We start from the raw sequence: 22,894 nt of genomic DNA, 5'->3' as shown, positions 1-22,894 counted from the left end.
CCCTTGAGCCCAGGAAGTCAAGGCTGCAGTGAGCCGAGATCATGCCACTGCACTTCAGCCTGGGCAACAGAGCAAGAACCTGTCTCAAGAAAAGAAAAAAAGGAAGAGAAAAAAGCAAAGTAAAGAGCGAAATGATGCACAATGTGCAGACGTCAAGGCTGAGGACCCCAGCTCTCTCTGCAGGGTCCTCTCATAAACCCGTGCCTGGCCACAGAGCGAGGGGCCAGATGCCTGGTGCTCCAGGAATATCGTTCCAAACATGTGGCCCTGGAGGCCTGATGACCCAATGGACTGGTCACCTCGTGCTTGGAAAACGTCACACCCATGTCTGCCCCACGGTACCCAGTGCCGGGACAGCAGCCTGGGGAAACATTCACATGAGTGTGAGGAATGTTTCTTCTCCAGCGACCCCAGGCGCTGCTGCCATCTCAGAGGACGCGACGATGGTGGGGATGCCCTCTCCTGGACTGCTCGGCCGGGACAGTCTTGGCGTGAACGGCAAGCCTCACTTGGATGATAAGGTCTGATGCCGTAGCCTTCCAGGCCCCGATTTCAACTCCCCTCCCTCCTGTTCTGCACGCCCAGACCGGGGGCAGGGTGGGCCCCAGTTCTCAGGAAGCCAGGAAACACACTCTTTTCTGGGCTAAATGCCCAGATTCCTCGAGCAGTCACAGGACACACTTTTTCTGAGCTGATCCAAAGCCACAAGCATGGACTGGAAGTTTCTTTGGGCGGTGTGAACCTGCAGGGACACAGCCAGGCACACCTGGAATTCCAGGCTCAAAACTGGTCTGTGAGAGAGGCCCAAGCTAATCCTGGGCAGGCAGGGGATCCAATCCTGCCCTGGCACTGTGACCCAGGGACAGGCCTGCCCTCTGTGGGCCTCCATTCCTTTTTTGAGAAAACCAGGGTTAACCCATTCTGTCATCATTTGCCAAGCATTTCTTGAGAAGCTCGTGAAGCCAGGCACTGTCCGAGGGGTTGGGGACACAGGAGTGGGCGAGACAGAGAATGCCTTCCCCTCCCACAGGTTTTGCGTGGTCGGGGGAGGTAGACACAGACACGAGAGTGAACATACGTGGTCATTTCAGACAGTGATATGCGCCTTGAGGGAAACGCAGCCAGGGAGTGACTGGGTGGTGCCAATAAAGGGCTGGGCTTCAAAGAGTCGCTGGGGCCATCAGACCAGATCATGCAGCAAATTCCTTGGCACATAATCAGCACTCAACAGATAAAGGGGTTCTCCTGTCCTCCCACTGCACAGGTGGGACAAGTGAAGTCAGAAAGAGAAAAGCTGGGCCAGGCATGGTGGCTCACGCCTGTAATCCCAGTACTCTGGGAGGCCGAGGCGGGAGAATCACTTGAGGTCAGGAGTTTGAGACCAGTCTGGCCAACATGGTGAAATCCGTCTCTACTAAAAATACAAAAATTAGCCGGGCGCGGTGGTGTGTGCCTGCAGTCCCAGCTGCTTGGGTGGCGGAGGCAGGAGAATCGCTTGAACCCGGGGGGCAGAGGTTGCAGTGAGCCGAGATCGTGCCACTGCACTCCAGCCTGGGCGACAGAGTGAGACTCCATCTCAAAAAAAAAAAAAAAAAGGGGGGGGGGACAGGGGGAAGAGAAAGGCTGGAGCAGGCTGCAAAGGGACTAGGCTGGTATCAGGCCCAATCTAGCCCCATGTTTCTCAGGGGCCCAAGGGGGAGCTCCCTGCCCTGTTTGCCCCCATAAAGACCCTCCTGCTCTTTCTTGGTGGGAAAATGATGCCTCCAATATCACAGCCCAGGCTATCTCACCAAGACAGGTTGAAGCCACCCATCCTCCACCTGTTCCAGCAGACAAGTCTCTTCTCCAGGCCAGGCCAGAATTAAAATATGGGACACTCCACCTATTTGCTGGGAAACTTTGTCCAAACCGATCACCTCTCTAAGCCTCATTTTTGTGATGAGAAAACCAGGAAGGAGATCTACTTAATATGAGATTGTGTAGGCAAAGTGCCCTGGTACACAGGAGGTCCGAGATCGTGCTTAGTCCCCCCGCCTTGGTCTCCACTGATCCTTCCCCGCACTGAGGCAGGGGCTGGGGCAGGTGCTGTAGGTGACGGGAGCTCTCAAGGGAGTGGGGAGTCAGATGTGGTATGAAGATTTCTTTGCTGGGCATCTTAGCCAAGACCCTCAGCCTCTCTGAGTCTCAGTCTCCCCAGCTGTAAAATGCATCAACCAACATACATGAAGTCATTCAGCTGGTATCTGACGCATTTGCCTGCCCACCCTCATGCACCCATTTGACCTAAAAATATTCTGACCGCATCCCAAGTGGGCACTAAGTCCTGTGGTGGGCTAGGGGTGGGGATGTGTGGCTGAGCCCCTTGTTGGTGGGCAGAACCCAGTTTCCTCTAGAATCCCCCTGTAGCTACCTGGGTCTGCAAGGGAGTGAGGGCTTGTGGGCTAGCCTGGGCTCACCTTCCTAAGCAACCTCTCCTCTATGGAAAACAACGCCCAGAGAGACCCTGGGAACGGCCCCTCCTCACTGCCTGGGACATTTCTGCTCACCTAGGGGAACTTACGAGCCCAGCCCATGCCCCCAACGCATACGAAGTGCCACAGATACAAACAGTCACATATTGCTTAACGACAGGGACACACTCTGAGAAATGCAGCATTAGACGATTTTGTCACTGTGTGAACGTCTCGGAGTTGACTTACACAAACCCAGACGGTCTCGCCTCCCCCACACCTAGGCGATAGAGTGTCGCCTGTCGCTCCTGGGCTACACACCTGTACCGCATGGTCCTGTACCGAGTACTGCAGGCGACAGTAATGAAATGGTCAGTATTTGTGGGTCTAACCGTGGAAAAGGTACAGTCAAAAGATGGCCTTATAATCTAATGGGACCAAAGTCACATAGGCAGTCTGCTGTTGACCACAGTGTCCTTATGTGGTGGTACATACTGTATTAAAACTCAAAGACGGCCGGGCGTGGTGGCTCACGCCTATAATCCCAGCACTTTGGGAGGCCAAGGCAGGTGGATCACGAGGTCAGGAGATCAAGATCATCCTGGCTGATACGGTGAAAAACCCCGTCTCTACCAAAAACACAAAAAAATTAGCCAGGCGTAGTGGCGGGCACCTGCAGTCCCAGCTACTCGGGAGGCTGAGGCAGGAGAACGGCGTGAACCCGGGAGGCGGAGTTTGCAGTCAGCAGTGATCGCGCCACTGCACTCCAGCCTGGGCAATAGAGCGAGACTCCGTCTCAAAAACAAAACAAAACAAAACAAACAAAAACTCAAAGACGCCCCTTCTCACAGCTTCACCTCAGACTTCTCTAGACCCAAATAAAGAAATAAATGCAGGGAGGATCAAAATTCAGTCACAGGGACAACACAATGCACTCCCCACAGCACACACGGAGTAGGGCTCTTGCTGATTCACGAGGCAACCTTGAAATCGGGGATACAAATGATTTCCGCGGCTGCCGCCGACCTGCCTGGATGGGGCCTGCGGGTGCGTTCCCGTGAACGCGGGCCTCTCTCGTCCCCAGGAATCAAAACCATTTCTCTGACAGGGAAGAGAGTAAATGACATGCAGAAATCAGAATTTAGGGAAGACAACACTTTCTTTCCTCTCCCCAGGCATTGCTGGGAGCTTCACAGATTTTATCATTTATTCTCACCAGTCGGCAGGCGTGGGCCTGGTTTTCACAGGAAAGCTGAGAGAGGCCGAGGGTGCTGACGTGAGAGCCCCCCACTGCCCCAACAACCAGCAGGAAAGGGTGGGAGTGGGTGGTGGAACAGGAGAAAGAGCTGAGGATTCTTTGTTTTGTTTTTGAGATGGAGTTTCACTCTGTTGCCCAGGTTGGAGTGCAACGGCGCGATCTCGGCTCACTGCAACCTCCGCCTCCCATGTTCAAGAGATTCTCCTGCCTCCGCCTCCCAAGTAGCTGGGATGACAGGCGTGTGCCACCATGCCCGGCTAATTTCTGTGATTTTTAGCAGAGATGGGGTTTCACCATGTTGGCCAGGCTGGTTTCAAACTCCTGGCCTCATGTGATCCACCTGCCTTGGCCTCCCAAAGTGCTGGAATTTCAGGTGTGGGTCACCATGCCTGGCCAAGCCAAGGACTCTTTTTGGGTGGAAGTGCGGCCTCAGGTGGCTGAGAGGCTCGGGAATTGCCACAGTGGCATCAAAACCTGGGCCTCCCCACTGGCCTCTAAGTCCTCCCAGCCTTAGCACCATCATTTTCCACATGAGCCACCAGAAACATATTCCTAAGCCCCCATTTCCCCTTCCTTATCCACCTTCAAGGTTTCCGGGTTGCCATCCCTCCTGAGCTTAGCACTTAAGACCCCTTGACCCATCGAGCCCAAGTGACATCTGTCCTCCACCATGTCAGCTCCACAGAGCCACTTACGGGTTCCTGCAACCGCTGTTTCCCACCTCTGCACCCTGCTCACACAGTGTCCCCATGCTCTAACTGCAGGCCCTTGCCACCTGGCCAACTCCTACTGATGTGAAGGGCGCTCTGATGAACAAGCCACAATAGCAGGAGGAGGAGCAATTATTGTTTAAAAAGCTAATAGTTAATACGTACATATCAATAATAACATACTGTTAGGATTCGCGTGTGTGGCGGAGGGGCTGTGAAGATTCAGGCTCAGGCACTGGCCCCTCTGCACACACTCCAGCCACACAGAGACAACCACTGCTCCGGCCACCGTCTGCCCTGAGTCCACAGGGTTTCACCGGCCCCTTTGATGTGCCACAGGGGCTAACACATTATTGCTTCGTGATTTTTCTTTTTCCACTCTTGCTCTTAGGCTGACCCGATGGCTTCTGTGGGCCTCAGCCTCACCCTGCCCCCAAGACAGATCCAGGTATGGAGGGAGGGCCTGGGTCAGAGGAGAGTCAAGGGCAAAAAGCACATTGCCCTCCTTGACTGATGAGAGACTAAGACCAGGGACCCAGCCCCCCCTTGCCCCAGTCGCCCATCCGGAGATCATTCCTGAGACTCCGGAGCCACGGAAGCTCCTGGGGAGCATGTTTCCTGACTCGCAGCCCTGAATTCTTTGCTCCCTGATCCAGGGGTCTCCAGGCGGGAGCTCAGGCTGTGGACACCAGGCACCGGCACTGTTCCAGGCCACTCCCCACTTCTCCCCACTCTCCCCAGGACAGCGCCACTCCCTTCATCTCTCCTGAAGTTCACAGCACCCTCCCAGCACCCCCAGCCTCCACGGGCCACACTCTGCTTCAGGGGGGCCACGCCCCTGCTCAAAACCTTTCCAAACACCTCCCGCACGATCAAACCTGACTGTCCTTTAAAGGATCGCTGTAGCAGGCACAATGGGTGTGTGAGTCACAGAGCCGGTTCCATTTGTCTCACTGACCTATCTGTCCCCAAAAAAGGCTTGGGTTTTGGACACACTGGTCTCAGTATCTCAGTTGTCCCCGTGGCCACAGGCCTGAGGAACAAACGAAGGGTGCATTCTCCCTCCCCTCACTACTGTCACCGAGGCCTTCGCCAGGCCAGGCCCTGGGCTGAGCGCTGAGACCACAGAGGAAAGTGGGTCTGTCCCAGCCCTGGAAGGGATCCTGGGGCAGGGGACTGGCCGTTAGTGGGCCTCACAGGGTTGGGGGGGCCATGCCAGGGAAGATGCCGAAAGGGCTATGGAGGCACCAAGCAGGGGTTTCTAAGCAGTGTGTTGAGGTCAGAGGAGACTCCCCAGATGCAGTGATGTTTGAGACGGAAAGACTCCCCAGAGGCAGTGATGTTTGAGACAGAGAGAAGGAAAGCATTATAGACCTAGACAGCCTGGAGCTCCGCCCGGCAGAGGACAGGGCCCGGCAGGCAGGGGCAGGCAGCCGGAGTTGACATTTCTGAATGCCGACCCCACTACCCATGGGTTCTGGGCTCCCCGACTGTCATCAACAGGGTTACCCCTCCACAGTGCTGGGAGCGACGATGAGGAAACCAAGATTCAGGCAGGTGAAACCATGACTCAAAGATATCCAGCAAGTTAGTGACATGGATGAAATGGCCCTGGTTTAAACAAGTGGGCACCTAGATCTCATCCCTAGACATTTAAAAATATGTTTTTAAAAACATTCACTGTAGGATTCCAACTGTTGGCTCTTTCGGGGCCACAGAGCCTTCATCAATCCTTCCTTCTGTTATGTGTGGAATCCCTTCTGTGTGCTGTGCACAGTCTCACCCTACTGGAGTTTCCTGGGATGGAAGTGTGGTGAGGCACACAATGAACTAATCATGAGAACGGAGCAGGGTTGGTGCCCCTGGGGTCCCTGCTCAGGTTAAGAATTGTACTAAGTTAGGTCTGGTCCTTTTCACACCCATCTCTTCATTCCTGTGCACACAGCAGACACTACTAATCAATGCCAGTCTCCAAAGCCTTCTCAACACGGCATCTCGGGCAGCCCCTATCAATCTATCGACCCGGAACTGGAAAGGACAATGATTGCCAGTCCTGCTGCAAATTGACATGCAGGATGACAAGCACAGTGTGTCAGACCAGTCAGCTCCCCACCTCCCTCCCTCATCCTCAGGATCCCAGACCCCTGAAATTCTATCAGATGTCCAGGTGGAATACATGACATTCAGCATTGTCCTCGACCAGCATTCTTATATGAAAGCAAAAAACCCTCCAGATGTCTGCTCACTTTCCCAGGGAATTGGGAGGTGATGCTGGGACAGGCTGCTGACAGGTACCTGGACTGTGAGTCCTCGCTCTGCTGCTTTCTGGAGCCTCAAGGAGGGGCACTGCTTGTCCTCCGCGAAAATGGACAGACTGAGGTTCAAACTTCAGCGCTACTGCTTATGAGCTGTGTGACTCAAAGCTTAAGTGTCCACACTCTCTGGGCCTCTGCTGTTTCATCTAAAAATCAGGACAGAGATACCAGTCCCCAAATTTTGGCCAGTGCAGTGCCAGGCATCTGTGAGCAGCCCGTAAATCCTGGGTCCCCTCCTTCCCTTCTTCTGAAGTCTAGGGGCTATGGTACACAGGTGTCAAGCTCCGTTCACATCTGCCACTGGGGCCATCACACGCCCTGCCACTGTGAGGCTCACACGGGACATGAGCAGGAAGCAGATTGGATGGGCCCTGCGGCCTCTATCCTCCATGGCCAAGGATCTTTACCACCCAAGGAAGCATCCATGTGTAAGAGTTTTCTCCCTCTCTCTTTTCCCTTCCCCTCTAAGCAAAACCCCCGGCGGCCAATCCTGCCTCTGTCCCCAAGGCAGTTCCAAAGGGCCCATCTCATCCTGCCGAAGTGATGGCAGTAATTCCATTAATGGGAAGCAAGATGAATGGTACCCTGTGCCCAAAGTGTATGAGGCAAGATGGAATGGGGGGGCCCTGGGGGGAAGGAAAGTGTTGCTGGAATTCACCCTCCGCTGGGGCCTTATTAGGTCCTGAAAGAGCTGCCGCACTCGCTAAAACCTGCTTTTGCCAGCAGAAGCCTCATTTTACAAATATACAACAAAAAAACCCGTAAATGGGAAGAAAACCCTGAAGATGACGCTCCCCTGCTGCAGCGAGGCTGCGAGCCGCGGCTCGGAACTGAAGTCTTTAGCCTCCTCAACTCCCGCTTTAAATAAATGGCCTAAATGCCAGCTCACCATTTCGTGAATACGGAGCACGGCTGCTTCTTTGCCGTTTAAGGACTGCTTGCCAACGGTGGGATGGGATAGCTTTGGAAACATTTTGTTATAAAAGGTTTGCCTGTTCCAGATGCTATAAAACCCCATCACCCTGGCTGTCGGTCCTAGGAAGGGTGGATACGGGTCCCTCTGCTGTCACAGACACACGTGCCCTGACTGCCCGCTGTCATTTCTTAGGTCTTCTCCTGCCCTGAGAATCGGTGGCATTTTGAAGGCAATTTCGCTGTGGAATGAGTGTCCATTTCCACAAGTATGCAAAGGGTTCCGTCCCCGCCCCCGTTCGGGATCAAGCCCTGAATTGTTCTTCAGGCCTCAGTTTATCCAAATGCAGGATGTTGGGGAGGCCCAAGCTAGTCCGAAGACCGCCATGGATGATGCAGACAGAGCAGGTGGATGTGGAATAAGGCTGACCGGGGCTGTGTGACCTCGGCAAACCACACAGCCTCTCTGAGCCTCCACTTCCTCATCTGTCACATGAACCTCACAGCCTTGGAGCAAGGAGTCAACACAATCCTGGCTCATGCAGAAACGGTCAATTTTCAGGCCAATTTAGCACCAACAATCTGTCTCTATTCTTCTCTGCAGAGCCCTCCTGCAGCACCCAGCATGGCCCTGACACATGGTAGGTGTCCGCTGAGAGTCTAGTGCTTTGAGCAGAACCTGTGGTTTTTCTGCTGCCAAGAATTAAAAAGCATCCATTCACACCAGGACAGAGTGGTTCCGAGAGTGTGGTCTGGAAGCCACGGGCGTGGGTTCAAATCCTGACTTGGCAGTGGGCACACTGGGCACTCTTGGGCAAATGATGCAGCCTCACTCAGCCTCCCTTTCCTCACCTGTAAAATGAATTAATAGGACCTGCTTCTCAAGGTCACCGAGACAAGTCGATGCGATCACATGTGACCAGGGCCTGGCCCAGGCAGGTCCCCATGACCAGCAGCGTTAGGGGGAGCGGTTCTGAGTCTTAGGAGAGCCTGGGGAAAACTCCCACATTGCAACTAGAAAAACTGATTTCTCAAAGACACCTTGAAGCAAAGCCAAGCCCGATGAGGCCTTCCCAGGACCCTGGGAGTGCTGGAACCTCACACAAAAGGCAGCATGTTAAATCCCCAGGGACTGCCCTTTAATGGAAGGAAGACATTGAAGGAACTCCATTCTTTGTGGCAGCCATGGGCCACCACGCTGTCCCAGCTACCTCTCCCCAGTGCTGCCTGGCCAGGAACCCTGCACCTGTTTCTTGTTTAGGAACCATAACACCAGCCTTGTGCAGGCAGGGACTTCATGCCTGGGGCTCATTACTGTATCTCAACAGAGCGCTTGGCTCTGTGGGATAAAATGAATGAACAAAGAAAACAAGGAAGGGATGAATTCCTTAGAGAGGGCAATTCTGGGCTGAGAGCCCGCCAACATGCCCTGACCTGGGGAGGTGCTCCTGAGCGTCACAGGGGCCACCAAGCTCCGATCTCACCCCACACCATGTTGTTTACCATCAACACAGAGGATCAAATGCCACTTCTGGGCCTGGCGTGGAACTGAGGACTATACACCCTTACCACAATGGATCGGGAAAACTGCCCCAGAGACAGGAACTGCTATTACCCCTTGCTCCACAAATGGGAAAATGGAGACCTGAGTGGGTGGTGACAAGCCCAAGAGACACAGTGAGCACACGGTGGGTGTGACTCACGGCCAGGTGTGCCTAACTCTGCCGCTGCCACCTGTCTCTCTGGGCATAAGTACAGCCACAGAGCTGGCCAGGCCTTGCAGGAGAAAAGCTGGAGCAGTGGCCCTGAGATCTGCTTCCTGCCAAGAACAAGGGTAACTGCTCAGGGTCAGGAGTGGACAGGCAGCAGCACTGAGGTCTGGCCCCTGTCCTGCCCCCACACAGATGCAGCAGACAGTGGGGGCAAGAGGCCCAGCCCGGGAGGGACCTCAGCCAGCCAGTGTGCCTGGGATTCACATGCAAAGAGTACTAACTTTGGGGCCAGGGCCTGGGTTCAAATCTCAGTTTCCAAACTGTGTAGCTTACAGCTTTGGACTGGCAGCTTCATTCTCCAAGCCTTAGTTAACTTCATCTGAAAAATGGGATCAGCTCAGAGCCCACGAGGACTAATGAAGGCAACACGCGGAAAGTACTTGGCCAGATCTCTGGTGCACAGTGGGGACTAAGTACCCCGCACCTGAGCCTCCTCATCCATGTTTTCAGAGTAATCAGACGTCACTCCCTGTGACTGCTGAGCCTCCCCATTTCAAGGCTGGGAACAGCGTGATGGCTGGTGGAATCTGAGCTCCTTGACCTCTCTGATCTCTGGGGCACCGTGTGTTTGGCGCTGTTCCCGTGTAAGAAGGCTGGCAACTGCGTCACTTGATTTCTGACCCTTGTCACTCAAGGAACGGAAGTCAGAGGGGATGGGTTTGTTAGTGCAAAAATCTCTGGCAATGATGTGAGAGATTAAGTCAGGGAGGGCTGACCACAGTGTGTCTTTGGCACCAGAGGCTCAGGAGAGCTCCTGGCTGGCCGACTATCCTGCCAGGGCAGCAGTCTGCAGACAGTGCTTAACACAGAACTTTCCCTTCAAATCAGATCTGGCCCCAGCCCCATGGAGAGAACCAATAAAAGGCCCCTGCTCTGTGTGAAATGTCTGTGTAGGTGCTATGGCCCCTCCCATCAGGCTGGCTTCATGTCCAGGTGACCCAGCCCTGCCCTAAGAAGGAAGCCCCAAGTGTAGGGCTTCATGCTGTGCTTTCACTGTCCTGAAACGCTTCATGTCATCTTCGAGTTTGTGTTAAGTGGAGTCTGGTGGAATAATGCAGCACGTGCTGGCAGCACAGAGTCTCAGCTGCCTCCCCAGGATGGGTACTCAGCTGCCTGCTCCCCCACCCGCTACCTGCAGCAGGGGCCCAGATGCAGGCAGGAGGGTCGGGGGCAGGTGCGCCCACACCCGTGAGGTCTGCACTCGCCCTGAAAGTATCTTGTACCCAGGGGGTGAGACATTAAATAGCAAACAAAAAACATCATGACAGATGGAAAGAGAGATTGCAAAGGAAAGGAAAAAACTTTTTTCTTGTTTTTTACTGTTTTTTGAATAAGGGAACTTGCATTTTCATTTTGCACTGGGCCCCACAAATGTTGTAGCTGGCCCTGTGTTCCATTTTCATGGCCTTCTGACTTGTACCCTCCCACTCTGGGGACCTAGGGACACCCCTAGGCCTCTGCAGAATGGGAAGACACCATTAGGTCTAAGACCATCACTTCCCAAGAGGCTTCTCGGACACTCAGCCCCCGCCCTGTGGGTCTTGTGGGGTGAATTTCTATGGCTGGCTGTTTATTGCCGTCTTGTGTGCCAGGCCCCACTCTAGGTGCTGAGGATGTCTGATCAACCTTTCGAGACCTCTGTGCTGGAGGGGATCCAGGTCACAGAGCAGTAACGCAACAGGCAGAACCAACAGCAGCAGATGTAGGGGGATGGAGCACACAGCGGGATGGGGGGCATGGAAGGAACGGCCACTGCAGCTGGCACATTCCAGGTGGCTTCCAAAGGCAGGGATGCTGCGGTTGGCTCTAGGAGACTCCTCTATAAAAGGGGAACACCTTGCCTTAACTGGCTGGACGGTGGCAGACTGAAAGGGCTGTCAGTTGATTCCTCCCAGGGCACTGCAGGGAGAGGGAGAAGCTGAGGCAAAGCCTCAGGGGCCACAGGACACTTGTATGGGGGACAGTCTGCAGTAAACTCCCTTAACGACTCTGCAAAACCAACAACAAAGAGAAGGGCAGAGGCTCAAGAACCACGTTTCCTGAGCACCTACTATGTGCCAGGCACTGGGATGCAGTGGCCCTTCCACACTACTCCCTGCCCCTCCTGGGCTAGATAATCATTCCTTGTGCCTTCCAACCCCACCTGACATTTTACAGACATCACCTTCCTTTCCTGTGATTTAGAAAGTTCACTGAGACAGGCGGATCACTTGAGGCCAGGAGTTCGAGATGAGCCTGGTCAACATGGTGAAACCCGCCTCTACTAAAAATATAAAAAAAAATTAGCCAGGCGTGGTGGTGGGTGCCTGTAATCCCAGCTACTCGGGAGGCTGAGGCAGGAGAATTGCTTGAACCTGGGAGGCAGAGGTTGCGGTGAGCCAAGATCGTGCCACTACACTCCAGCCTGGGTGACAAGACTAAAACTCTGTCTCAATAAAAAAAAAAAAAGTCCAGTTAGTACCAAGCAAGGGGTCACCCAGGCAGGGGTGGGGGGTTTTCGGATATGACCTGTCACCCGTAGAGCAGCACAGCGCAGTAATTAAGAGCTAGAATGCAGAATGGGGTCAGCCTGGATTTGCTCCTGAGCCACTCGTTGGCTGTGGGGTCTGGGGTGGACCACTGCCTTGACTGGGCCTCAGTGTCCCCTCTGTAACTTGGAGTTAATAAGAACCCCATCCTCTGGGGATGCTGTGATGATTAAATGACATAGTATCAGTGAAGGGTATAGCACTCAGCAAGTGCTCAATAAATGTCAGCCACTGTTTTTGTCATAAAACTCCAAACATCACATCAGAAACCCAGGTATCCTGTGACGCTTCTCAGGATCACAGGAATCTGCTCCCTCCTTTCCGCATCTGCCGAGACTCTGCTCTGAGCCTCCTCTCTCCCCCATTGTCATGTCGCATCAGTCCATAAATATTTAAACAACATGTCATCAGATTATTATAACATATGATCTATAGCACTGATGTGCTGCAGTTCTGTGCATTTGGGCTTCATTTTCAGAATATCGAGACATAAAATATTTATATATTTAGCCAACTACGCGATCTCACATTCTGTCTCAAAATGCTGGGTGGTGGCAAGACGCTGAACTGAGACACAACGTGTGAAGCGGATGCCTTGCTCTCACGTCGGTTCCTGGGGCATCTGGATTGTTTCTGATTCATTCCGGGGATGTCACCACGTGGCCTGTGAACAGCGGCTGACTGGGTATATCACACCAAGCAGAGAGAGGGCTAGGACCAAAGACCCCATCAAAACACCACAAGTGTCCAAACAACTACGGACGGTGCCATTTGCATTTCTGTGCCTCCACGAGTCTGCACACAGTAGGTGGTCTTTACATGTCCACTGGGAAGTGAATGCATTCACCTGCTGCACACAGCACACCCTGTGGGCTGGCACACAGTAGGGACTCAGTCATATTTGTTCTGTTTCATTCCACCCCCAGTGCCCAGCACCAGGCCAGGTACATCAGCAAACAGTGCTGGATGAATGGCAACTGAAGGAATAAATGTGTGACCAGATAAACCACTTAATTAGCTAATAAATGAATGAGGGATAATGACTCCCTATCTGATGGTCCAAATTACACTGTGTAAGACCCTCCTCCTAAGAAATAAAGGCTCTCCAGTAACCTGTACTGGGTAGGAAAAGGGTTTTTTTCTGGGTAATTAAATATCTCAATTGCTAACATTAGCACATCACAGTGACCATATGTCCTCACTGTGTAATTTCAAAGATGCCACCCCATAAGCCATTTGAGCATCCAGGGACTTCGCACAGCAGACAGCATCTTCCAAACCACCTCTCCCGTCCCTGAATGGCACTAAATACTTCTACAGATCACTGCCCCTTTGGGAGTTTGGAAAGTGGGGCCATGATGTATCTCACCTACAGGTGATCAATGTCTGAAGACACAGAACACCATAAAGGTCTGTATGAGTGAAAAGTGTTAGCTCGGAGTACAAGCACTTTCTCTGCACATTTCCCTAGGAAGATGGGGCAGGTACCTCATCTGATTCCTGCATGTTTCCCTAGGGGCCAAGAAGGTGTGTGGTGCTCAGCCATCCTTTGCTGAATGGCGCCGTGAAACCTGGTCACGAGGCTTCCTCATTTCAGGGTCCTGGTGCCCAGTCTAGGGGCAGCCCAGCACCCGGTGTGCCCATTACCCCTTGGAGAAAACCACCGAATGTCTCCCAAATGCCACGCTGTCGCCACCAGGCTGGCTCCAAGAGCAGGCGGCTCCCACACTTGTCCCAGCCTCTGCACAGACAAAAACCCAGTCCTCATTTCCTCTTGGGTTAGGTAAGGAGGCTGGCATTTTAAACAAACACAAAAGGCCACTACATTCCCGGGGGAGACGAACAAAGGAAATGTACACACACTGACTCAGTCCGGCACACCGGGCCCACTCGAGGTCCTGGTGTAACTGAATCCAGGCGGACTCGACCGGACCTGCCAAACCCAGGGGCGGGTTCCCTCTCCTCTGCTCCCTTCTGTGTGCCATGTGGTGCCCAGTGATCCTGCCATCTGGGCATCCACCCTGGTGGCCCGCCAAGGCCACATCAGCTACAGAATCTTTCCTCTTTCAATGCTGGGTTTCCTGCTTTCTAAGACGGGGTGGAATCTGGGGTCCTGCTTATTTGCTGAAAAGTCATGTCTGTGCCACGAGGTGGCTTGCTTAGCCTTTCCTCAAAGCAACCCCCCAAAAAAATGCCCTCTCAACAAAATAAGTGCGTGCTTGGTAGAAAATGCAGCTTTAAGACACAGCACTGACCCATTCCAACCCAAAGCCCTCCTATGCAGACATGTGGGAGCTGCCTCTGCAGGGAAGGGGCATAGGAAGGAGAGCCTGTAACTCTGGGAGGTAGAGCCCTTCTGGGCTTAGGTCCCTCCTCATTGGAATAATTCCAGGATGAGCATTTCTCTAAGAAACCTCTTCTCCCAGGGAAGGGCCAGCTCAGCTCAACTCAGCCCTGGGCAGCCTACTGAGGGGAGTGAGGAACGTTTGCTAACAGATGCGTTCACTCCATATAAACATTCTCCAAAGATCTTGCCACGGCGTGTCCACTTAAAACTTCCCATTCACTCAATAAATATTAATTGAGCTCCTCCTATGTGCCAGGCACGATGCTGGGCATAGAGAATACCGTTGTGGTCCACAGACCCAGTCCCACCCCCTCCTGGAGTGCACGTTCAGTCTGTGATGCAGGTTACAACCATGCGATGACAAGACGGATGTTCAGGGGCCCTGGCATGGTACCTGGGTGCACGCTGTTCCTTCCAGCTGCCTACGGGCCCTCACCCAGGCCCTGATCTGGGCAGCTCACAGCCCACATCCTGGTCACTTCTGGAGGGCAGCCTCTGTCCTCCGATTTTCAGCTCAGACCCCCAGGCTGTGGGTGTCCTCACAGCACTCACGCTGATGCTCGTCAAGTACCACAGATCCTGGACTCTCTGGGTCTCTGCTTCCTCATCTATAAATTGGGCATAATGGTACCCACATCACAGCATCACTGGGAGGATGAAGCGCGTTCCCTCAGGTTAAGGGTTAGAACATGAGCCACGGCAAGTGCCTGGTAAGGCGATCTACCGACGGGAGCAAAGGCCGAGGAAGCAGAAGGAAGTTCCACAGCCCCGGCTCTCACCTCCCAGCCCCACTTGCCTCCCCACCCTGGGGTCTACCTGCCCTTCACCCCAGCCTTCTCAGGCCTCTGGCAAACCCCACGTCTCCCTCCAGGTGGGTTCAAACACCGCTCACTGCCGCAAGCTCTCCTACTTCCCCAGAGAGTGCATTCCAAAAGACGCCACCTGCAAATCGATCAAGAGCACCTAAGAAGGGGTTGTGACAGCCTCTGTCCCCACCAGGTGGTGAGAGGCCAATGGGTGGGGCCGTTAGAGGGTCTTTGTGCGGGCTCCCAGCACAATGTCTGACACAGGACTTCTATCCGGACATACGTCTTGAAGGAATGAGAGAATATGCCACACACCAGCCAGCGCAAGCATCTCTGGTCAGCAGAAGAGAGTCCCCTTAGCCCACACGACAGTGGAAGGTCTGTGTTTTTGCATCAAAACTTGTCACCCGCAGTCCAGGCCCAGGTGTCACAACCAGAGTCTTAGCCTGAAAGTTGGGACAGTGATCTGATTTAGGCTACACAGCAGCAGGCTGCATGTGGGACCTGAGGCTGGTTATGATGCCTCTCTGGGCCTCAGTGTCCCCATGTGTAAAAGGAGGGGGTTTCATGCTTTTATTTATTTTTTTAAGCAAGAGAAACTTGTCTTTTTTTTTTTTTTGAGACAGAGTCTCGCTCTATTGCCCAGGCTGGAGTGCAGTGGTGCCATCTCGGGTTCAAGTGATTCAACCTCTGCCTCTCGGGTTCAAGTGATTCTCCTGCCTCAGTTTCCCGAGTAGCTGGGATTACAGGCGCCCATCACCATGCCCAGCTAATTTTTGTATTTTTAGTAAAGACGGGGTTTCACCATGTTGGTCAGGCTGGTCTCAAACTCCTGACCTCATGATCCACCTGCCTCGGCCTCCCAAAGTGCTGGGATTACAGGCGTGAGCCACTGTGCCTGGCCAAAACTTTTCTGTTTAACATTTTTCTCAGATAAATTTAACCATTTTAAAGCAAACCGCTCGATGGGATTTATTACAATCACAATGTTGTGCAACCACCACCTTCATCTGGTTCCAAAACATCTACGTCACCCCAATAAAAACCCATGTCCCTTAAGCAGTTGCTCCCCAGTATCCCCCCCGTCAGAGGCCCTGGTAACCACCAATCTGCTTTCGGTCTCTGTGGATTTATCTATTCTGGCTATTTCATGTATCTTAAAATGACTCCTATGCAAAACCTCCTTATGTAAAACAGGCAACAGGAAGGTGGGTTTGCCCCCCGTCGCCTCCCCGGAGCTCACATTCCTCATTTTTAGTGGCCTTTCAGGGAAAGCTCTGATGCCAGGCACCATTCTTTGCAGAATTCTTTTTTTTTTTTTTTTTTTTTTGAGACAGTGTCTCGCTCTGTTGCCCAGGCTGGAGTGTAGTGGCGTGATCTCGGCTCACTGCAGCCTCCAGTGCAGTGGTGCCATCTCGGGTTCAAGTGATTCTCACGCCTCAGACTCCCGAGTAGCTGAGATTAAAGGTGCACGCCACCACGCTCAGCTAATTTTTCGTATTTTTAGTAGTGATGGGGTTTTGTCATGTTGGCCGCGCTGGTCTCAAACTCCTGACCTCAAGTGATCTGCCCGCCTCCGCCTCTCAAAGTGCTGGGATTACAGGCATGAGCCACCAGGCCTGTCCTGGTCTTTGTGACTTTTAGATTACCTTTTCTGTCATATGGTACAACCTCTTAGCAGAATTCTAATCCTAAAGTTGAATTTCTAAGGCACATTACCCCCAGGGGTGCTGGAGGATCACAGGGCTGGTGCCTGGTGTCACTGGCTTGCTTTGCGGATGAGGGAGTAGAGGCTGGGCCCCCGTGAAGCCCTCCTTGCATGAGATGACTGCAGAGGAGTGAACCTCCAGAGCCTGGTGACACCTTCTCCTGGTGACTACAGCTGGGTCTAGGCTGTGACGAGCTGGCACAGAAGCTGCCCCACAGGGATGGCCACTTCCAGAGGGCAAGGATCTCTCCATCGGCTCAGGAAAACGAGCCAGTTTAAGGGAAACTCAAAACGGCTTTGCAGGGGGTGGGTGCACAAAATGTGCAGGACTCCCTCAGGCCTTGCCATGCAGACCTTTTCAGGAGGACTGCTGGGTGAAGAGGGCTGCTCACTTCTGCCCCACAGCCAGGCCTGTGCCAGCCGCTCCTGTCAGCGCAGTCCTCTGCAGGGCTGACGCTGTGTAAATAATTAACAAAACATCTGCCTTGCTTCATAACACACCGTGGTTGACACAGCTCTCAGGGCCTTCGGAGACCTCCAACACCACACGGAGGACTTATGGCCTTGCCTTGGGGGGGTGGGTGGGGACAAGAGCAGACACTGAGAGGCAAACATTTTCTTGAGGTGCCACAGGGCCACCCTGGTGCTTAAATCCTGCCTCTTTGCAAACTGCACTGTCTCCTTCCCTTCCGTTTTGGGAGCCATGATCCTAGGAAGGTGCTCTGGTGGAATCCAGAGGGCTCCCCGGCACCCACTTCCGGCCTTGTTTAGGGCCTCAATACAGGGGCACTGGAGACATTCTGGGCCACGGACTATGGGTCCTGGCTGAGTGACCCTGGGTGGGTCCTTGGTCATTAAAGCTTTTCCATGTCTCTCATGTAATCTCGGGGAATGAGCATCAAGCACTTACAAGGTGCTGAGCATCTGAAATGCATTATTTCACTTAGTTCCTCCCCCAAACTTTCTGAGGTCATAATATCGTCCTTGTTTTCCAGATGAGGACACTGAGGTTCAGAGCAGTGGGCAACATGCTCAGGAGAGGCAGGTCTGGGACTCCAGCCTCACTCACTCCATCGGGTGCCCGAGCCCAGGCTCTCAATGCGGTTGCAGGGGAGCGCCTTGTTCTCTCTGAGCCTCAGGTTCCATTCTGTGAAACAAATGGCTGGCGAGAGTCCTTCCGACTCCAAAAGTCCACAATAAATAAACCCAGTGCTCATCTCAACCCCAGTGGGTGTGTGCGAAGCTCTCTGGATTGGGAGCCCAGTGAATTCCTCATCGGCACCTTGGATTCATTAGAGCTGAAGGTCATGTGCATCCATCCTTTTGCAGGTGTCTTCTCAACAAGCCCAAGTTTCAAAGACGTTGAAGACAAGGAACAAGAGAGGGCAGGCATTGGAGAAGGGGTCTGTGGACTAATTCCCATACTGCCACTCACCTGCAGTAAGAACGCGCCTCTGGAACATGGAGTTCTTCTTAAACGGATCTCTGTTCACCCGGGTCAACACGACCCACCCCACAAACCTCAGCCTAATTCTGAAGCACGAGGGTTAAACAATTCGGGGAAAATGCAGGCACTGCAGGCTCTCAATGGCAACTTCCCTCCCCCTTCCCCTGTCCAAATTCCTTCACACTCTATGGAATTCCCACATAAAGCCCCTTTTTTCTTTTCTATGAGGTCACCACCACGCAGATGTCTAAGAGAAAGAAAGAACGGCTCCGTGCAGATCCAGGCCACTGCAACTGAATGCATTTCAGATCTTGGCCACCCCATCTTTCAATTCCCATGGCCCCCCCACTTGCCCAGCCACAGCTACAGTGGCGGTGGCCAGTCAGGTCTGGTGGGGTGCTGTGATCCTGCCCCTGCTGAAGGCCTGGCTAGAAGACCTGTTTCTTTACCACCAGACCACCCGAGAAGCCATCTGTGGAAAAATCCAGAACTGGAGACAATGGCGCAGCCCGTGTATGTGGGTCTGTGTCCACACAAGCAAGTCCTGTTAGAGGGACAGATGTCAAAATGCTAGCTCCAAGTTCAAGTTCCCAAAGTTAATGTCACAGGAAATTACACCACCAACTGATTTGCCCCGATGTCGGCTCCTCCGTCTGGAAGTCGAGTCTGAGAAGGCCATTGGTTTAGTTCAGCTTTGGCCAAGGGAAGGGACCAGCTCAGACAGGAATGAGGGAAAGTGCTGGCCTGATTTTTTTTTCTTTTTAAACTAACATTTTCCCCAAAAGTTATCTTGCCATTACCCAAGCGTCACAAGTGAAAAGACAGCCAAATACCAAAAAGCCACTGAGGCCCTCAACAGTGTCTGCTCATTTCAAAGCCATCTCACAGACAGCCAGGAGGTACCCCGGCCACCGCAGACCACCCCTCACTCCAAGAGCACTCCTGCTCCCCACAGCTCCATGTTCCGTGTAAAGTTCCATGGCATGTGCACACCACTTCCTAAGAATGATGTCAGCAAAAAAAAAAAAAAGATAAAAACGTGGAAACAAGGACTATTTTTACCTCCCCAAATCACAGGCCAGACGGGAGAAAAATCCATCAATGCCAGAAATGTGGCTGAGCCTTCGCACAAGATCTATTATTTCACACCTTAAATTAACGCATCTCAAAGCAATTTGCAAATGTTCGTCAATTTGCAGAACATACATGGAAGGGAGAGAAATACCTTTTCCTTTCAACACCGAAGGACACTGGCGGGGGGCACAACACGGCCCAAACCACACAGGTCCTCACACACAACATTCATTTCAAGCACACGTAGTAGAAGCCGTGATCAAAATGGAAATGAGCAGGGAAAAAAAGGCAGGCAGGGGACTTAAATGACAAGAGACAAGAAGCCTACCTAGAAGTGATCACGCTGTCAGATATTTAGGACTGTGAGTCAGGCCTGTGAAGGTGACATCGGGGGGTCAGAACGCCGGACTCTTCCTGCGAGCAGTGTCCCAGCCTCATCTCCACACAAGTCTGGCAGTGGCTACCCGTATTTAATCTTGGATGATTCATCAGGGCCCTCCACTCTCCACCCTCCAACTCCCTTGCTTGGTCTAGCCTGAGAAGAGGAAGGAAATATTCTTCTCTTTTTGACAACTGTTTTGACACTTCCCCTATGAAAAGTATCTGGGGCACTTAAAGAAAAGAAAAAATGTGAATGGCGGCCCTTTCTCTCCAGTAGCTCTGGCCCTGGGCGAGGAAGGCCAGCAGTACCTTCTGGAAGACCTCTCCCAGGTCTCGCGCAACCCAGCCCTGCAGGAACCTAGCCTGTCTTAACCTACTTGGCTTTGCAGCATGCAACAAAAGCAAAGCACAACAAAGGCAGCCAGATGTGGTTTAAGATAAGGAACTCTGGAATCAGACACGTGGGTTCGAATCCCGACTCTGCCATTTGCAGGTTTATGACCTTGCCCAAGTTACTTAACCTCCCTCTCTGTAAGATCAGGAAAATGACACTGAACCTCAGCGCAGGCCAGGCACCCAGCCCAGTGCCTGCCACCTTCCTAGTACAGTGGGGAGACCATGGGCTTGGCTCAGACAAGCCTGGGTTCAAATCCAGGTCTGCTCTGTATTGGTACATGGTCTTTGGCGCATTCTCTCATCTCTCTGTGTCCCAGTTTCCTCACCTGTAAATGGGCATCATGATGGCTCCCATCTCAGTGTTGGTGAGTGGACTGGGGGAAATACGGCACCAGACGTAGCACACAGTATATCCTCAATAAATGGGGACATGGCCAGGCATGGTGGCTCATGCCTGTAATTCCAGCACTTTGGGAGGCTGAGTTGGGTGGATCACCTGAGGTCAGGAGTTTGAGACCAGCCTGGTTGGCCAACATGGTCAAACCCCATCTCTACTAAAAATACAAAAATTACCTGGGTGCAGTGGCATGTGCCTGTAATCCCAGCTACTCAGGAGGCTGAGGCAGGAGGATCACTGGAACCCAGGAGGCAGAGGGTGCAGTGAGCTGAGATTGCGCTACTGTACTCCAGCCTGGGCAACAGAGACGTTGTCTCAAAATTAAATAAATAAGTAAAAGTAAATGGGGACCATCTGTCATGGTGCTACTTTAACGAAATTAGGCAGGTCACGTCTCTGAACCTCGGTTTCCTCATTTGTGAAATGGGGATAATAAACCCTATCTACGATGAGAAGAAAACGAACGGATGTGTGTTAAAGTCCTCAGCACTAGGTCTGTGCACCTCAGCCAGTCAAATACCATATCCCAAGTGCAGTGGAAAGAGGAAAGGCTGTGAGGTTGGGCAGGTGACTTAGGATTCTGCCCCCACCTCCTCTCAGCTGCCCCAGGACACAGGCTTGACCCCCGTGTGCCTCAGTTTCCTTGTGCACAAAACCAAAAGCATTTTCTGTCGCAGAAGAGCACTGGGAAATTCACACCCCCTAGAACGGCTCCCAGTACACAGTCCCTTCTGCTCCGTAAATGGGAACTTCCTCCCCATTTCCCTCCTCTGTCCTTGTTCAAACCCACCAGAAATGCCACCAGTTAAAGCCAGGCGCTCCATTTCTGGAAACCCAAACAGCTCTAAATCCAGACCAACCTGGGTCTAAGGCCTTCAGTCTGAGACTTTATTTTGTGGAGATACAAACTACTTTTTAGTCATTTCCGAAGCAGACGGGACGGCAGAGGCTGACAAACCACAGGGACCATTTTAAATCCTGGGCCTTTTCTTCTGGGAAGTTAGGCAAGAACCTTCCCAAATGTTTGCCCATCAGGCTTTCTGCCAGGGAGTGACTCATTCCACGGCTCCCCACAGGCATATTTTATTTGGGGGTGGGGGATGCAGGGAGGGCTTGGCCTTGATGGGGGAAGGAGAGGGGGCATTTCCAGCAAACTCAGAAGGTGTTTTCTTTTTTTCATTTTCAGGACAAAAAAGAAAAAGAATGTGGGTCTTTTTTGCTTCCTTCCAGGTTTTGTTTGCTAAAAGAAGACGTCCAAAGTTCACTCGGTAAGCTCAAACTCGCTGAGTCCGGGGCAGGCGCTTCCAGCCGGCTCTGCGTCCCTTTCAATGAAATTCTTCTTCCATTAACGACACGGTTTTTAAACGTGCCTTCAAGACCTGCCTGCACGTACTGTACACCAAACTAAGGCGACATTTTCCCCCAGAAAAGGCAAGATGAATTTGGAAAAGTCAGAGCAAGTAGGGAGCTCTGGAGTTTCTAAAGTTTGCCTTAAAACAATTAAGACTTTCAACTGCAAAGATTTTCAACAGTTAGAGAGTGCGCACACACACACAAAAGCCTGTCAGTCAAAACTGCAAGGACAGACCTCGAAAGCTGGTGTCCTAAGCCCGCTGTGATCAATTTGTTACCGTCCTGGGACTCACACTTGGAGCCTAAGTGAGGTATAAATAAATCAAAAGATTCATCTACTTAGCAGGGCGGGCAGAGAGGCACCCACATACACAGGCAAGTATAAGGTCAGCCCCCCAGGCCTGGCTGGAAAGAGTCAAGAACAAAGACAGGGGAGCCCGGAGGGTATTTAGGAAAACACCGTCCTCGGGTGCCCGGCCGAGGCCCACCACAGCCTCCGCTCGCCCAGCCTGTATGTGCAGAGAGGGTCCTGCCAGTGGCCCTGCCACAGCCTGGTTTTGAGACCTTCGCCTCTGTCAGGCCCAGCCAGGCTCTGAGTCTGTCCTCCTGGCCCCTGGTTCACCAGATCAGGCCCAGTCCCGACCCCCAGCCCATGCCAGGCCGCTTCTCTCTCCACGGGCTCCCTGGCTTGGGGGCCATCACTGTGCAAAGGCCTGGTGGGCGCAAAGGGGGCCCTCAACCTCAGCAATAAACACGCTCGCGCGGTCCTGCACACTCGTTATACTCACACCCACACAGGCACAGTTTCGCCCTCCTGGGCTCACGCATGTGCGTGCACACAAATCACTTTGGAATGCACACACGTGCACACACACACTCCCTGAGACCCGCACGTACTCCCTGCGGCGCCCGGTACACTCCTCCGCCCGTCGTCCCCACTCGGGAAGTGGGTAGCGGGGAGCCATGCCCGCGTCCCCGCACGCACTCACCCCAACAACGCCACCAGACGCTCCGGGGTGCACACGCACACCCGCCGGGGA

General features: G+C 53.0%; 1 protein-coding gene across 2 annotated transcripts in view; it reads right to left on the bottom strand.

The window, feature by feature from the left end:
• NEK6 (NIMA-related kinase 6) overlaps nt 1-22,894 on the bottom strand; it is a 104,708-nt gene that overhangs the window by 73,910 nt on the left and 7,904 nt on the right. The window contains exon 1 of one of the 2 annotated variants that reach the window (XM_011988671.1): nt 22,844-22,888. The exons of the other annotated variant lie outside the window; for it this stretch is intronic. The gene's annotated coding sequence lies outside the window, so the exon portion shown is untranslated. Of the gene's footprint in view, nt 1-22,843; nt 22,889-22,894 lie in introns of those variants that run through there. 2 annotated transcript variants of the gene reach the window in all.

This window comes from Mandrillus leucophaeus, unplaced genomic scaffold (assembly GCF_000951045.1).
Source record: "Mandrillus leucophaeus isolate KB7577 unplaced genomic scaffold, Mleu.le_1.0 Scaffold335, whole genome shotgun sequence".
NCBI lineage: Eukaryota > Metazoa > Chordata > Mammalia > Primates > Cercopithecidae > Mandrillus > Mandrillus leucophaeus.
The sequence above is the reverse complement of the archived record's forward strand: the minus strand, read 5'-3'. Positions and strand labels throughout refer to the sequence as shown.